The following is an 18565-nucleotide window of genomic DNA, read 5'->3' on the forward strand; positions in this document are numbered from 1 at the left end:
TTTTGTCAATGCACTGCATCTCTGGCATCACCAACTGCTTCTCAACTCTGGCTATTTCTCGGGAGTTCTAATCAGAATTACATCAGTATTCTCAGTGTTCCTTTGAGTCAGCTGTACTGCATATGGATTATTAGATATTAATTTGATCATAATGTTAAACATTATGATCAAATTAAAAGACTATTCTTTTAATAATAATGTGAATTTATTTAAGTCCTGATGAATGAATCTCCCTGCCTTATATTTTACCTGTGCTAATTGGGAACTGAAGTGGATTTTGCCACGTTTTGGTTTCCTAGTAAGGAATGGTAATGGCAGTAACCGTATTTCCTTTGAGCAGGATCCAGACTTGCACTTTAGTTACCTCCCTTTGCCAGAATGCAATCCTCAGTAACCTAGGCATATGACCCAAATCAAAGGCATAAGATGTTCCCTTTTTGGTGTTTGAATCTGTGGGAGTCTAAAGAGTGAATCCTGGGGGATTTCGTTCCTCCTAGTTTCCATTTCTCATATGATTAATAATAAATGAATATATTCATAAAGGGAAAAAACCCCTTTAAAATATTGAAAACTTACTCTGTATGAGACCTTGATCTAGAAGAGTGGCAATTCATTTCTCCAATCTAGTGAGAGTGGGGTGTGCGAGGCAATGAGGGGAGCCATGTCCACCTCAGCTGCATTTCTCTGGCATGATGGTGTTATAGAGGTACTCAAGGTACCAGTTCAAAATGACCTGTGGAAATGTCCTCTCCGAGTTGGAATCACCTCCTCTGCTGATGCTTGGACATGCAGAGATGCTGGAGAACCAGGACAAATTTATCTAATGATTAAGAGCCTGAATTCTGAGGTAGACTCAGTGTGGATCTTTCTGGTTGGTGGATGGTTTTCCTCTGTGCAGGGATAGAAGAGTCCTCTACTTTCCAGGGCTAGATAGGGTGAGAGATAATGAAGAATGCAGACCCACTTCTTGAAAATCCTGGCATGAACTGAGGTTTGTCAATTTTACTCACAGTATTTTTTCTTTTAATCCTTAGCAAAAACTACACACTATGGAATATGGAGCTCAACTGTTTGGTTGTTGTTCATCTCTAACATAGCAGTCACTTAATTATCTGAGCCTTAAACTTTTTAGCTATAAAATGGCATAAATAATAAATATCTTGAATGACAGCTGTGATCAGATGATAGAGTGCATGAAACTCTTTGTAATATTCATGTCACTAGACAATTGCACATTATTTCTGATATGTCAAAGTAAGTCCTATGTATATCTTTATTAAACAATAATTTGTACATATAATATAGCTATTAGTGATACATTTCCAATGTAACACAAGTACCCTTTCTATGCATATTTGCCATAGCATAGTTTGATAGTATGTAGATTCTTTTGCAAAAGTACTTGTTTTTAAAAAGGTGAACAGGAAGTCTTAAGGACTTTCAGGTATAAATGAATAAGTTCTGGGGATCTAATGCACAGCATGGTCATTATAGTTGACAGTTCTTGAATTGTATACTTGAAATTTGCTGAGAGAGAAGATTTTAAGTGTTCTCACCACAAACAACACCACACACACACACACACACACACACACACATACACACACACACACCATGTGAGGTGATGGTTATGTTAATTAATGGTGATTGTGGTAATCATAACACATACTTATATTAAATCATGCTGTACACCCTAAATATATACTATTTCTATTTGTCAATTATACATCAATAAGAATTTTTTTTTTAAAGGAGATGAACAGAAAGTCTCAGAGTCTAATTTCATCATAGTGAAAACAAAACAAAGTCACCTAACTATGTAGAATTTGTGTAAGGGATTTTGAACAAGAAAATAGACTCATCTTTGACTTTGAGAAACCCATAGGCTCTTCATGATGCACAAATAATTGTTCTGCTTTCTTAAAGGTAATTAATTAGGATTAAATGTTTTTGTTACCTTATTGAAAATAAAACAACAACAATTAAAAGCCAAATATATTCCCTTCTATGTAAATTTTCCTTTCAGGCTATGGAACACTGGTCTGAATTAAGGGAAGATGCATTTATTCAGAAATATTATAAATCATCCTCTCTGAGACGTATTTTAATATGAGTCCATAATAAGGCACATGAGTTGACTAGCATCATCCATATTTATTTATTTAGTAGGTGATCAAAGCATCAACTCAAACTAGGTCCATTTTAGAATATGACACTATATGCAGGCAGAATGAGCCCTCAATCTCCAAGTCCTGACAAAAAACTTTTTAAGACAGGGGAATATACATTGAAGCAATATATTTTTAAAATTAAATACAAAACACTCAAGTATTGGCTGTCATGTGTCTACTAGCCAACCCTAGACATTCTGGGTGGGTAGCCCTTAAAACAGTAATGACAGCCACAACAACAATTGACATTTGAGTGCCTCCTCTCTTCTATTATATATGTTATTATATGTAATAGTTCACATTTCTTTCCAAGATTTTAACATTTTTAACTCTAACAATAAGGTCTTTGATCAATTTTGAGTTAGTTTTTGTGTGTGATGTAATATGGGGTCCAGGCATGATTCTTTTGTGTGTGGAATATGAAATCTCATTTATCCAAGCAGTAGTTGTATGAGGTAGGTATCTGCCTTCTGTCAGGTCCCCAGAGCAGACCTTGAGGTGAGGATTTGTGTTCAAACATTTCATTAAGGGACTGCTTGCTTAAGGAGGAGCCTTTAAGGGAGTGTGAAGAAGCCAAACTGGGTGCAACTCCAGGTGAAGTTCCAGCTCAAACCAAGTTCCTCAAATTACAGCTTGGGGGTTGTCCCCTTTAGAGCAAAGACTTTCATACTAATGTAGTATGAAGAAACCAAGCTGGGTGCAACTCCAGGTGAAGTTCCAGCTCAAACCAAGTTCTTCAAATTACAGCTTGGTGGTTGTCCCCTTTAGAGCAAAGACTTTCATATTTTCATACTTTCATACTAATGTAGGGGTTACCTCACATCTAGGGGTGATGTAAACTCCCAGGTATTTCCAGCTCTCTGCCCAGGAAGGCAGAATGTCCCCCATGGCTCAAGGGAAGTCTTTTAAAGAGAGGGTTGGTTGCAGTCTCTTGCAGGCAAGCAACATAAAGACATAGGAGTTAGGGGACAGGTGCCCATGAAAGGAATATGAGGGAATCTGGAATAGTTTTCACCTCAGTATCACTTCCTTCACTTAACAGTTAAAGAAATGAAACTTAGAAAAGTGGAATAACTTTCCCTAGTTAATATGATTAGTAAGTGTGACAGTGCAAAATAAGCCCAAGTCTCTGACTCCAAAGCTCTGGAGAGATCTGGGGCATGTGGGAAGAATGTGATTGGTGAAACGTGGCAGAGATAAGTAGGTTAAAACGCAGTGAGCACATTCTGTTGGCTGGGACACTACTGAGAGTCCTTCCCGCCTCAGCCCAAGAAGACAGATGAGAAGTAGTGAAGACTTGATTTAGAAGAGGCATGAGCTGTACCCCTGGAGATAAAAATATTTGTTTATAAAAAATAAAAAAAAAAATAAAAGAAGAGGCCTGAGAATTAAGGAAGTTGTGGTTTTTTGACTGCCCATGCTCTTTCAACAAGTGTTTCTGGGAAAACAGGATAGCCACATACCCCAAAAAAAAGAAGTTGAATCCCCTACTTCACACCATATAAAAAATTTAACATAAAATGGTCAAAGAACTATATGTAAGCACTAAAATCTATGACTTATAGAAGAAAACAGGAGTAAATATTTGTGACCTTGAATTTAAGGATGGTTTCTCAGCTCTGACATCAACAGCACAAGCAATACAATTTAAAAATAGATCAATTGGGCTTCATCAAAATTAAAAACTTTTGGTGCTTTGAAGGACACAATCAAGAAAATAAAAAAACGACAAAGAATGAGAGGGAATATTTGCATATCCTATATCTGATAAAGGACTTGTATCTAGAATATATAAAGAACTCTTACAAGTCATTAATGAAAAAGCATATAACAAATTACAAATCTCAATTACAAAATTCGAAAAGGATCTGAATGGACATTTCTCCAAAGATGATACAGAAATGTCCAAAAAGTGCAGGAAAAGATGCTCAACATCGTAAGTCATCAGCAATGTAAGTCCATGCCACAGCGAGATGACACTTGATACCTGCGATGATGGCTTTAATAAAAACGACTTAACGGTTAGGATGTGGAGTAATCAAACCTCTTGTACACAGCTGGTAGGAGTGGAAAATGGTCGAGGTGCTGTGGCAAATGATCTGGCCATTCCTGAAAAAGTTAGAAAGTTACCATTTGACCCAGCAGTTCTATCCCTAGGTATATTTCCAAGTGAAATGGGCATCTATATCCACATGAAGACTTGTGCAGGGAATGTTTATAGCAGCATCATTCATGATGATCAAAAGGCGGAAACAGCTCAAACACCATTATGAATGAGTGCACAAAAATGTGTTAAACCCACACAATGGAATATTATTCAGCCATAAAAAGGAATGAAATACCGATAACTGCTAGAAGATGAATGCTATAGTCAAAATGAATGTTTGTGTCCCCCTAACATTCCTATGTGGAAATCCTAACTTCCAAGTGGACAGTCTTAATGGCAAGAGGAGACTTGGGGGACATGATCAGCTCATGAAGGGGGAGCCCTCATGAAGGGAAACCGTGTTCTGTAAGAGAGAGCCCCCAGCGCTCCCTAGCCCCTTCTGCCATGTGAGACTCCAAAGAGAAGTTGGTAACCTGGAAGAGAGCCCTGGCCTCACCAAGCTGGTACCCTGATCTCAGACGTCTAGTTTCCAGAAACGTGAGAAGGAAATTTCTGGAGTTTAGCAGCTACCCAGTCTATGATATTTTGTTTTAGCAGAATGAACGGACTAAGCTAGTAGATGAAACTTGAGAACATAATACTAAGAGGGTGGACACAGAAGAACACATATCCTATGATTCCATCCATGTGAAATATCCAGAATAGGGGAATCTTTAGATACAGAAGGTAGATGAGTGATTGCCCCCGGCTGGGTTGGGTGGGGGAGGGCGGAAGTTAAGAGAATCGAACACTGATGGCTAAAGGGCAGGTATGGGGAATTTTAGGAGTGGTTATAAAAAATGTTCTAAAATTGATTGTGATGATGGTTGCACAATGCTGTGAACAGAGTAAGAACTCTTGAATTATACACTTTAAATGACTGAATTGTATGGTCTGTAAATTATCTCTCACTATAATTGCAAAAAGACAGAAAGCCCATGCTGGTAATAATCATAGTAGCAGTGGCGGAGAGAGTTTTTGTTCATAAATATCCAGGCTGGCAAGCTGGAGTTCAGGAAGGAGAGCATTTATAGAAGGCCTCGCGGGCAGGAGTTTGGTGGCCCTCGAAGGCTGCCGCACAGCTGGAGGTGAGACGTTCCGAAAACCGAGGTGGCGTTTGCTTGTGGAAATCCTGGCTGAGAGCAGGGACTAATGGGCGGTGGGGGGGGGGGGGCGGTTACGGTGAGGACCGGGGGCCGATGTCAGCACAGCCGCTGCCTCGCCCAGGAGGACCACCTGTGTGTCTCCACTTTCTGGGGCCAAGCAAATCCTAGAAGGTGACTGTTCGAAAGAGCTCTGTCCTTTTGTCACCTGCTGGCCCTCTTTGCTCCTTGATCAAGTGCACGGATGGGAGACAGCAGGGACCTTGGCTGAGCAGCTCCTTGAGCCGGGAGAATCCGCACATGGGGCTCCCGCAGAAGCCTCCAGATTGAAGGCGAAATCTTGCGAAATCAGCAGGGCGGGCAGCTGAAGAGCATGCGAATATTGTGCATTTGTAAATATTTGAGCACATCTGCTTAGTTCCCTCCCAAAAAACCAGTGGGAAAACCCGCCTCGCGTTGTGCCATGCAATGCCGTTACCCTGCTCTAATTGTCAAATCTGTTGAGTGTTTTCCTCCTGAACACAAAAATTAAACATCACTCTCCTCATTCATGATTAATTCAGCTGCAGCGCTGCACTGTGTCACACTGCATTTTTTAAAGTAATTGTTAAATTCTACCTCATAATCAGAGCAGTTTTAATTAACTTTTTGTCAGTTAATCTTTTTTTCCTCATACATTTTCCATATCTAGTGTGTATCCGGCGCGTCTCTGCCCAGGGCTTTGCAGCCCCTCGGTATGAATGCTTAAGCCCTGTTAGTGCCGAAGGGTGTGCCACGTGCGGGCGGAGAGAGGGGGCCTCCCAGGCTCCATTCTGCTCAGCTTTCCTGGGCCTCGATGGTTATGTCATTTGCATTAAAGAGCTCCTCCCCAGTGAGCTCATTTGTAAGCTGCAAAGTTCAGGCTTTCTCTTCCCTTTCTCCTAGAGTATGTTCTCTGTGTCTAGGAGAGGGATGGTCATCCCAGAACCTAGAGCAAGAGGCAAGAGACCCAGACTGGAATACAGAGCAAACCCATGGTGAGGGGTTGAAGGTAATTCTTGCCACAGAGCTAGTCCTTCCTCAGAAGAGCTCCTTCAGTGTCATTGACCTTGGCAGTGTTACCAAAGTCACAGTCCACATAGTTGGACGTTTTTGTCCGCGGAGCTTGCACGTTGGTTGTATGCACTGTTCAACTTACAGTTCTGCTCACCTATGTCTTCTAGCTCTCAAATAGTATTTGTCATGGGCATATGACAAAGGAATCCTAATTCCACCTTAATTGAACATATGCATGTTTTCTTGCTCAAAAGGTGCCTGTCTTGAAAAGCAGTTCTGTGTTAGTTTTTCTAGAAGTTTTTAAAAAAACGTGCACCTGTGTGTGATGGTACCACTACTACTACTTCTAGCACAGCAGCCAGTTTGGGGCATTTGTAGGATCTCTTTTTCAGGATATCACATGAGTTTCTCAATGTTAAAAAGCATATTGAAGAAGTAGGAGCTGATAATTCCTTATTTTAGAATCTGATGCTAAAATGCTGAGAGATTAAATAAACACACCAGATGTTCAAATGGTTAAATTATTTAAACAGAGTGTGGTCAAACCCTAGAAGAGGTGATGCATTCATTCTATGAACATTTCTGCCAAGGTGTTGCCATATTGAATTTGTTCATTGGCCTGATCTGCCCAGGGTTGTCGATCCTGAGGAGTAAATGTTATTCAGGTAAAAATTGTACAAAAGGCTTCCTCCTAAGAAGTACATCATTTAAGGTAATTTAAGGCAAAGTATATTCTGCATGAAGTGCTTTTACCTCAGAAAAATTAAGAGTGTGTAGGATTCACGGTCTGTGGTCAAATCTAAATTTACAAGGTCAGTGGGTAGACAAGTAGCTTAAGTCCTAGGAGTCCCATTTTCCTCATCTGTAAAATTGGAATCATATTTTCTGCATCATACCATTTTTCTGATGATTAAAAGAAATTATTTTTAATGTAATTAGCACCGTGTAAGTTCTCAGTAAAGAGCAGTGATAATGACGATGATGGCTTATACTATTCTCGGTGCCTGACGTGAAATCATTTAGATCATTCTGCACATAGAGCACAGTGGGTCCAAGAACCTGTCCCAGAATTTATCATGATCTGTCCTGACCTGGCTTCTGGAAGGGAGCTCCTTCCTGTGATCTTCTGGAGGACTAATTCCGTGTCTTGTTTAACTTTTGTCTCCAGCAGATCGAGCACAACAATGTCTTGTGTGTGTACCCAATCCGTCGTTGCCAAATTGTAACGGAATCCTCATTTTTTTTTGTTCTTATTCTTTAAGCAATATTCAGTAAGCCATACTGCTGAGAGACGAACAAAGTATGGTTCCTGTCCTCAAAGTATGCAGAGTTGACGGAGGAATTACCTAGGTAGACAGATAGAGAACAGTGTGTCCTGTAGCTGCCCAGCCTCCCGGAGATGGGAAGGCTTTACGGAGAAGGCAAAGTGAAGTGAGTCTGGAGTAAGCAAGAGGTTTACCCAAACTGAGTCTCAGGGAAGGTTATTCCAGATTACCAGAGTAAAGTAGGTATGCTCAGAGAATCATGATACAGAGCACTTTCCGGAAATGGTGAGAAGTGCCATGGATTTAGATTTTTGTCTGCAGAGGTTTGTGGCCAATGTCACACTCTCGTTCTGTCTGCCCCTACGAAGGAGGGGAAAACAAACCAAATGCAGAAGTTCTGGGTGAATGCCTCGGAGGTGAGAAGGAGACAGTAGGAACCAGCAAGGGGATGAATTTAAAGAGTGAGAGGTGATGGGGCAAGGCTGTGGAAGAGCCCGGAGATAACTTTGTCACTTGTTACCCATGAAAAAACAACTTATATTTCCCTTAAATCATCCTTTTGTTGTGTTTGTGTGTGAGTGGAAAGGAACCTTAATTCTACTCCCAGTGTGGTTGAGAAATTCAGCTCTCTGTTTGCACTTTCCCAGAATTCTATTTGCTCTTTGTATTCAAGTACAAAGAAGAATGGCTCTAATCCAATTTTGATTTGGAAGCCAAGTATGATGGGAGTGTAGATGTCACAGCAATGTGTCCAAATTTACTTTATTTTTGAAATGTCGTGAATATGCTGCTTAGAATTATTCATCACTGGTATTCGTTTTTCCACATAGGAGTATTTTACGATTCTATTTCCTAATTTGTGAGTCCTAATGTAAAATGTGCTGATATATCAACTTTATTAATACATAACTCCCTAGATCTATAGACTTTAATTTATAATAATTTCTAAACTTGTAATTTAAAATAAATATTAAAAGAGACTACGTAAAACTATCACAGCCCTTAAATCAATACTCGAGAAGATTTTAATTCCCAGAAATTCCCCATGGTGAGAAGAACATTTATTTCTTGTTGACAGGGACACGGAAAATAAGTTAAAGCCTTGCTTTTCACAATATTTTATTTCAAATAAATTTAGCTGTGCCATGAAATAAATAATTTTGGAGATGGATTTGTAACAAAAAGTACATGACCAGTAAATTTCATATTGCTAGAATTATAAAGTTTTGGGGGATGCACAGTCGTCATATTTCAGGTAATATAATCTAAAGAAGAACACAGATAAAACAGAATTCACTGCTACTTATTTGTTATTGTATGCAAGCATTTATATTGAGCCCATCGAATATCTATTTTTTAATATTAAACCTTTATGATCGGCTTCAATTTCAATTTTTCTTCTTAACTTGTTAAACAAGTCAAATTAATTATAATCAAAAAGAATAAATAAAATTTTTGTTAGGCTTTTGGAGGACTCCAGATGGTGGACATATTTGATTTGACCCCGAACTCAATAAAATTATTAATTACTAAGAAAGGATCCCCAAGGGCTTCCTTTTAGAATTGAAAACCCATGATGTTCAAATGTACTCTGTAAATGGGTATTTCCAAACTGATAGCAAATAGCAAATCTTTAATTAGTGTGCATAAAATTAAAATTTACTTACAGAGAATTAAACAGGAATTTGAAGTTCTCATAATCCAAACCAATACGAAGCTGAGAAATTCAATTTTATAGTCTTTTTTCTTTCACAACATATAATAATGCCTTGTATTTTTCATTATTATTCCATTTAGTAGATCATTTAAAGCAAAGTTTGTGAAGAACCCTGAAAGCATGAGGAAAGGTCATGAAGCAAACTATTAAAAGAATCGCTAACTTAAAAATAAGCAAGAAAAAGAATCTCTCTATATATATTCCTTTATATATATTTATATATAGTTATTTATATATAAGTAATTATTTTTACATTGAAATGTTTTAGAGCTGAGAGATCTCAGTTTAGAATCTGGAGCCCTATGCATTCAAATGGGCTAAATTTGGGACAATAAAGAGCATTTTTAAGGTATCCTAAACTTTAGAATGCACCTTGCATTTACCCTTAGGACACATACAGCAATCAAAAAGATGCCAGATTTCCCAAAAACAAAAGCAAAAAAAAAACACCTCTTCCAGTCTTAATAATGTTGTGATTAAACGTGCGTAGTTACTGTCTCGAAGCGTCGGCTGACAGGAGAACAAACAAATAAAGCAGCTATTGTAAGGACAGAAATGGACTGAGCGTCCACAGTAAATAAATAAATAAAATGTGCGCCTTCGTCTGTACTCCACGGAAGACACGGTTTGCAGAATTTTTATTGGCACTCTGCCATCCTTATTTTCATTTATCTGCCTCAAAGCACCATTTCAAAAAGTGCAAAAGCATGTTGTTGATAAAGTAGATTGTTGATAGCTGAATCGAAAATTTCAGAACAACACGCATTGTAATCAGTTTGGGGAGGGAAGGCCACAGCTGCGGCTTCTTAAAACGTGTGTCACCATCAGTGCTAGGGACGGGGAGATGTGTTCCTTTGCCCTACAAAATTTAGTAAGCAAATCTTTATAAACTGTATTAAGTGACAAGTATTACCAGAAGCCATAAAGTCGACCGAGTCTTTATTTACAGAAATGCTCTCCCAGCACACCGTTCCCATATTGCAGTCTCCTTTATAGTGTTGTGTGTCTGGAATGTACTCGCCGACTCCGGGGTGATTTCAATGATAGTAAATCCTGGGCCCGTGAGTCCCCATGTGTACCATAGTGATTTTAATACTTCTGCAGTTAAGGTACTGGCGGGTATAAATTTCAGCACCAACTTTTAGTTGCTTCACTGTGGGGTGTGTGTGTGTGTGTGTGTGTGTGTGTGTGTGAGTTTTCTTTTTTGCCTTGTGGCTGTTTTTGCAAAAGCAGAGCCAATGAGTATGAAAATAAGAGCAAGGCTTACACAAATGGACATTTAGCAGACAGGTGCTACATCCCCTTTCTTTATATTGTTAAACATCATAGCTGAGAAACGTCATGTACTCCGTTCAATAAGTGACTGTTAGGAAACATGTGAGATAAACAAAAATTCTATGAAAACAATAACTGTCCTACTCTGGGTTCCCTGGATCCCTAGAACCCCTAAAGATGTTACTTGGTATTCTTAGGGGAGACTAAAGTGTATTCTGTGGTCAATTGTGTTCAGGAAGAAATGCTGAGTTAAAGTTAAATTTCTTTTTAGGTTTTTTTAGGCTATAAATGAAACATGCAATGTTAATCTCCAGGAAGATGTGTCGTTTCTCATTTTTTTTTTCTTTCTTTTAACAAACCTATATGGTGCCTGTGGAACCAGCACTCTGTCCAACTGTGTGCAGGGTATACTGGTTTAGAGACATGTAATATGTTTAATATACTGGGATTTAAGCAATGCTTTTGCATCTAAACTCTGAGCATTTAGGGAGAGTGATGCCTACCATAGGATACTTTGTAAAACTTTGCTAAACATTTGTAGAAGAAACTTTTGAATTTTTGTGTGAATTCTGTCTTGCTAATAATCGAGTGTCTAGCACACTAACTGGTAGTGATGATGAATCCAGTGACTTTGGACCAATCCTAAGGATTAGGGCCAATCATCTTATCTCAATTATCTTGGAAGTCTAGTTCATTTACTTTTGTGGATGGTACACTTTTTTTCCAGTCTAAGACTTTTGAGAATTTCCTTTAGAATTTACTCTTAAAATTAGGTCTTGCACTTAGTATACCTTTCTCTTTGATGACCTTCAATTTTACTACAGTATGTCTTCACTGATCTGCGATCCCTTGTCCTCTGAAGTCTTTTATGTTTCATGTGATGTTTCCATTATCATTTATTCAAATTTTTCTCCCTTTTGATTGTTTTCTTCCCAGTGTTCTGTTACCTGTTTGTGACAGTTTTGCTTCTATCCTATCACTTAAGTTTATTTTAAAAATTCCTTTCTCCTTATTCCTATCTAGTGACTTCAAATTCAACCTGGTTTTTCAGGACAATTTATGCTTTGACTATATCCATCCTGATTAGAGTTGCCAGATAAAATATAGAACACCCAGTTAAATTTGAATTTCAGATAAACCGTGACTACTTTTTTTAGTATAAATTGTCCATAATGCTATAAGTGGTAAAGTGGGACATACTTAATTAAAAATTTTTTCCTCATTTATCTGAAATTCAAATTTAACTGGGAATCCTCTATTTTTATCTGCTAAATCTGTTTCCTCTATTTCTACCACCTAAATACCAGTTTCTTCCTTTTTGTTTCCATTTCCATAAACCCATCTCTAGAAATTCCATTTCTCAGTGTCAGTAATATTCTTTTGTCAACGAATGAGTATAAATCATTAATATGAGCTTTATTGGAAAACCCCAAAGAGATTCATGAGATGTTGAAAAGAGAATGGACAGTATCTTTGTTTAATTGTTAGCATTATTCTGATTATGCTAATCAGAAATACAGTGGGTTGACTTATAGGCTTTTTAGGAATGCTATCTGAATTATATAGAAAAACACCAGCTGTTATGACAAACAGGTCCCCAAATGTATAATGTCCCCAAAACAATAGAGTTTTATTTCTTGGTAACATGGCAATTCTCAGTGGGTAAAAAGTCTGGTATTTTAAGCAGGCAAGTCATTGGTTTTTTCCCACATAGTTCCAACCATCCCCTGTATGTGTTCACAGCCACCATGATTACTACCTTCCTGGTCAGTCAGGAAAAGAACAAAGCATGGAAGAACATGCCCAAAGTTTCTAGTGGGTGAGGCCTGAAAGCGATACATTTCACGTTTGCTCACATTCCATTAACTGGAATTCAGTTACATCGCCATGTCTGACTGCACGGAGGTCTATAAAATGTAACCCGGCTCTTCCCAGGAAGAGGAGTAGATCGATTTAGTGGGTAGGTAGACTCTGCTGCTACACAGGCATTGCGTCGAATAAAGCTCGCTTATGCTAAAGACGCATGGAAGCAACTGCATGGATTATGTTGGAGAATATTTTATTTTCTGGGAATCATAACAATTGAATTTTTTGCTTTATTTATAATTATTTGTTGATGTGATTAAACTGCACAGGTGCCTCCAGGAGAAAAATAAAATTTATGACATTGCATTGACATTTCCCAAGTTTCAAGGCATGAACAGATTATAGTCTCCACCCTGATGTTTAACAGATTGATTATTGGGATGGATATCCAAGGTGGTATGGGAAAAACAAGGTGGCTTTATGTGGATATGGGTAAACCATTAAACAAAGCAGAGTGAGGAAGGCTGCCAAGGTATGTGAATACCTTTGTAGCAGATGAATCAGAAACTTCTGTTTGCAGAGCTGTCAACATAGCCCCTCTCCTAAATACTAATTGCTTAACAAACAAGATATTAAGATCTTTAAAATAAGTGTTTCTTTGTCATATATGTGTATTTATAAACATAGAACGGAAACCTCTACATGCAAAATATTTAGAGTTAGATGCTGTTGTAGGTAATTAGTAAAAAAGACTGTATGTTTTCTCATCCACCTGCTGGTAGAAGCAGATGGTAGCTTATTTCTGCCCATGTGACCTACAGATTCTCCAGGTTTACCAAAATATGATGACTAGAGTAATAGCATTGTTTTCCTCCCAGGTATGGTTGGGACTATGGTGTCTGGAAATAGTTGCCTTCTTCCCGCACCTCGCCAACCTTCTGAGAGCAAATACAAATACAGGGTATGGGTCTTAATTTTTTTTTTTTAGATGATGGTTTCAAAAGCACAATTTCCCCCTAGAAGAATGATTATAATTTTTGATGGAAAGAATACTATTATTTCTAATCTTACAGTGAAAGAAAATCTTTTTTGGGGATTTATATCTTGTTTGATTTTAGTTAAAAAAAAAAAAAAAGGAAGCAGTGTTCCAGGGGTGTAAGGGGATTGGCGCAGTCTGTCTGCCAGCACGTAGTCATTTCCATCTTCTTCCCAGCTCTGTTGTAAGCCTGGCTACTCAGCTCTTCGTTCTTTTAAAGCAAACCACTGGATAATTGATAATTTTATCTTCATCTCAGAGAAAACCAAGTGTATTCATTAGCACATTTTATTTGAGTAACCATACAAAAGTCAAATAGAATTGATTTTCAGCTCTTTTTATTTTCCTTCCCTAGTTCTAAAAACATACACCAAAAAAGACTAAATAAGATCAAATAGATCAAATAAAATAAAAAAGATAAAATAAAACAGAAAGGACACATTCTGTGTCCAGGTAGCATCTGTTTAATCTTAGAACTAAAATGTGCTAATGGAACGAGTAAGATAAAAGAGCTCATGAAAAGATGCTAGACCATGGTTGCGAAAGCAACACCTGATGGTCCTTTCTCTGGCAAAACCCTTACAGTAGGAGCTATAACCATCGGAATGTCACTCCACTCCACAAAGTGCCCACTCATTATTAGGGTAGCTGATGTTTTCTTCAAAGGTGATTCCAAATGGTTCTTCTTACTAACCTCAGCATCACTTCTTGTGAGTTTCAAACTTTACAAATTTTTCCTGAATGGGTTCTTCTAAAGAGTTTATTTATAAATGGTGGGCAGGACTTGAAATGTTTTCTCCCTAAGCTCTTTCGGATGTCTAGAAATGTGGTTATTCCAAAATTAGGCTTTTCGTGTATTTTAAGCAGGTTTCAGTTTTTTGGAATTCATTGCTGGTCAAGGCTTTCAGTTCCTTTTCTTTCAACAAATTGAGGCCTGCATCATCAGCTGAAAAGTTGAATAAATCAAGAAGTGCTAGTCAGATGTATTGAAGGCCCAGCCATTGGCTCTCACAGGGCCGATTCTGTCCTCTGCTTAAGACCATGGACAAACCCATCCATCCTAATGTGTCCGGGTTTCCGCCAGGGATGGAAATACTCAATCTCATTTTTGTCCCATGGACTCTTTTGTTAGCTCAACTAGAGTAACGTAAAATTTTCTAGAAAAAAATAATGTAGGGAAGAAGCACAGCATTGTTATTATAATAAAGCAGCAGTTTAGTTCACTGTACATCAATTGCTTTGAGACTTTGAAAGCCTCTCAAACTGTGTTTCCAGGACCAGCCACAGGGGCATCACCCCGGAGCTGGCGAAAGACAGAATCGGGGCCCTACCCCAGGCTTACGGATTTGGATCTGCATTTTAGTCAGATTCCCAAGGTGATTGATAAGCATGCTAAACTTGAAGAAGCACCAAGAGGCAGCCCTGTGAAGTGTGTGTGATGGTCTCAGTTCCACCGCGAAGGAATCCAAGGCTCAGAGAGGCAAAACTGTACAACTTGAGAACTCCAGCTCAGGTCTGTCTGGAGCTCTCATTCACACGTTTCCACCACACTTCCCTGCTTTCAGTGCACTGTAGCCAGTTTTCAAAGACAAGTGCAAATTCGTTGTCTATTTTTTTTTTTTTTTACTATTTTTACTAGCTTTTGACTATTCTGGTGATGTTCTCCAAAAGGACATACACTTACACAAAATTCTGGTGACAGTGAAGCCAGGCGTTGCTAAAGGAGATCCAGTTTGGTGGGAAGATCAACAGCAAGGATTTTTGTGGCTTTGTACGGTTCTATTTTTGAGTGCTTGGAGGATCTTATTTATTAGAGTGTGTTTGCAGAATCTGTCAGTAAACATCTTTTCTTTGTTAATATTTAACCCACCAACTCTTTCAAGCTTCCCTCTTTTCCAGTCTCACAGTCCCACATGCTTTTTAATCCACTAATAGCACCAAACTGTCTCCACGGTGTAATAAAAGTCTTCTCTTTTATGACTTCCTTGAATTACTACCCTAACTTATAATTTGCCAGATTTGTTTTTGCCTTCAAATCCCTTACTTCATTGTAGCCACATGAAAAATGTTACACCCTATGCATTTTCCTCCCCAAACTCTAATGCTTATTTTTAATATACTAATAGTTCTTGCCCAGAGTAATTTAGTCTTGCTGCCATCCAGGATGTTTTATTCCCCATTCAAAAGAACTTTTAGAAGTTTCTCGGTAAAATATTGGGAAATATTTGAAGTTGTTCTAATGATTACTGAAATCCAGTAAACCTTAATTACATTACATAATTCACAAAAATACCCCAAAGAGTTTAGGGAAACTCCCAAAGAAATTAGATTGGCCATTTAGAGGCTTCCTAGACTTGTCTTTTAATGCTCAAGTGTTTTCAAAGCAAATGTGGGTTGGGCTTCCAGAACTCAAGAGAGTTCCTTTTGGAGTGGTGGCCATAAATACCTTGACCTTACCTGAAACAAGTGAAAGAGACAATTGGAGCTGAAGATAATTTTGTTTTCGTTTTACATATTTAAGAGCCAGAACATGGGGAAGGGTCGAGTTTATAACTTCCTGTCTTAAGGAAGGGGAGATAAATCAGGGAATAAGAAAAACGTCTAATTGTCAGTTTGCTTTATTTTATCACAGCTCCAAAACCTGACCCCAGGTGTGCGTGCATGCATAGGTATGTTTATGTGTTTAGAGCAAAAAGCTCAGCAGAAGGAAAGAGCAGTGTGAATGTGATAATGAAGGGATCTCTTCCATTCCCACCTTTCCCCAAGAGAAGTCCTCTGCACAATAACTGATGCCCTCTCCAGTGGCTTAACATCCAGGAGGCCTTGGTCTCTGAATCAGAATCTGCCTGGTACTTGCACATCGGCCTTCTCTCGCATTACCAGTAATGCAAAGTCCCCAGACAAAGCAGACTAGCCAAAGTAGAACTTATGAGCCGGTAGTGGGTTCACTTCAAGCTGTTCTAGCTCAGCGTGGAACTTTTGACCAGGATCCCATGGGACTATGCCAAATTGTACATGGCCATGCCGAACACAGATGCTCTCTGGACATCTAACTCAGAAGTTTCAGGACATGTAAGGCAATGAATGCATAAGGTGGGTCATTTACTCTTCCCCACATGTGAAGCGACCGAGTCAGGCTACTGAATTTAGCAATGTGCAGATTGAATGACTGGGGGAAATTGCTGGAAATGCTAATCAGGAAGGAAAGTGGTGTCTTTTCCCACCCATTTTACTTCTAAAGTGGTCAAACAGAGCATGAAACTTATTGATCTGAGAAACTCCTTCTGGCTAACTGACCACTGATAAGATTTCAATAGAAACTTCTTTAATTTATAGTTGCTTTTACTAAGTTAAGTATTGATGATACAGCTTTCGTAGTTCCTGATACAGAGCAAGCCCTCAGGAAATACTTTTATTTTAAGTAATAGTAAAGTCACATTAGTACTATCATAGGATTTGTCAGCATGAAATTGATCCTAATTCCTGAGAAAAATATTGCCATAGGCTTTTAACTAATTCCCTATTTATTAAGCCTGGTAAAGTAAAATCCTCAGTTGAAAAATACAGTGCATTTGCAACAGAAAATATTATACTGTTATTAATCCTGTATTGTTAACATTTGAGGTTTCTCTCATGTACTTGAGTGTTGCAGTATAATGTTTACTCTTTCCAGAAAAATAAAAGTGTAAAATGAAACCTAGCTTTTTGTTTTCAGATGTGAGTTACTAGATAGTATCAGAACAAGTCTGAAGACTGAAGACTGCTAGAAAAATCTATCTGAGGGAGAAATCATGGGCCACCAAGAACCTGAAAGGGTAAGATGATAGGGAAAAGAAAAGGAGAGAGAGGTGATCTTCCCATTCAGCTCTGAGGCATTTGCTGATTGCCAGGTAAAAACGAATAGGCTGTAAAGCTGATCTGAACGTTTACCATTTTCAGTGTGGTGGGGGATTAAAAAACAACAACAACGACCTAGAGTTAAAGACCCACCAAGGCTTTTAGTTGAGACCCCTGGAGGACCATACCTTAGGTGTGAGAGAAAAGCTGAAATAGACAAGTCTCACTTTGAAATGAATTCAAAGCCAAGCTCAACCCTAGATTGAATTAAAGTGATCTTCCTGTTAGATGCAAAATCAGCTCTTTCAGGAAATTAATCACATCCCCAGACTCTTAAGTAATCTCTGTAATTTTCGGTACAAAATACTCTGTAGTCCCCCCAAAATTAAGCATACCAAGAGACAAGATTTAATGACCAGAAACTAAGAGAAAAAATAGATTATAAAAACAATCACTAGAAATCTAGATATTGGAGTTACTAGACACAAATATTAATATAATTATAATGAAAGTGTTAAAAACTATATCAAGATAAGAAATTTATCCAATAATTTTTAGTATAAAAAGGATCTCTGTCAAATAAATAAATATAATCTTAAAAAAAAAAAAAGGAAACAAAAAGACATTCTAGGCCTAAATCATTAAGTAACTAAAATCAGAAGTCCCATAGATTTTTTAATAGTAGATCAGATAAGCTGAAGGAAAGAGTAATGCAGGAGAAGATAGGTCAGTAATAAACACATAGACTAAAGCACGGGGAGAAAAATGTGCTTATTTTCAGGAAAGAATAGAAGTTGCAAACATTGTGTGTGTATATATACTTCACATACATATACACCATTTCATATATAATTATATATTATTAATATATACTAACAATGTATAATGTATGTATAAAGGTATATATGTATAATTTATAATATAAAATGTATAGCTTAATTATAAATTATATGTAATTATATATTTTATAATTATATATGATTATAATTATAAACGTGATTATGTTATATAATTATAATTCCATTTTACATATACATATATGTGTGTGTATATACACACCACTTCTTTATCCACTCATCCATCAAAGGATACTTGGGCCCTTTCCATAGTTTGGCTATTATAAGTGATGCTGCAATAAACACAGGGATATATATATATCTTTTTGAGTTAGTGT

Source organism: Mustela putorius, unplaced genomic scaffold (genome assembly GCF_011764305.1).
Source record: "Mustela putorius furo isolate JIRA1106 unplaced genomic scaffold, ASM1176430v1.1 tig00000275_pilon_pilon_pilon, whole genome shotgun sequence".
Classification (NCBI taxonomy): Eukaryota; Metazoa; Chordata; class Mammalia; order Carnivora; family Mustelidae; genus Mustela; species Mustela putorius.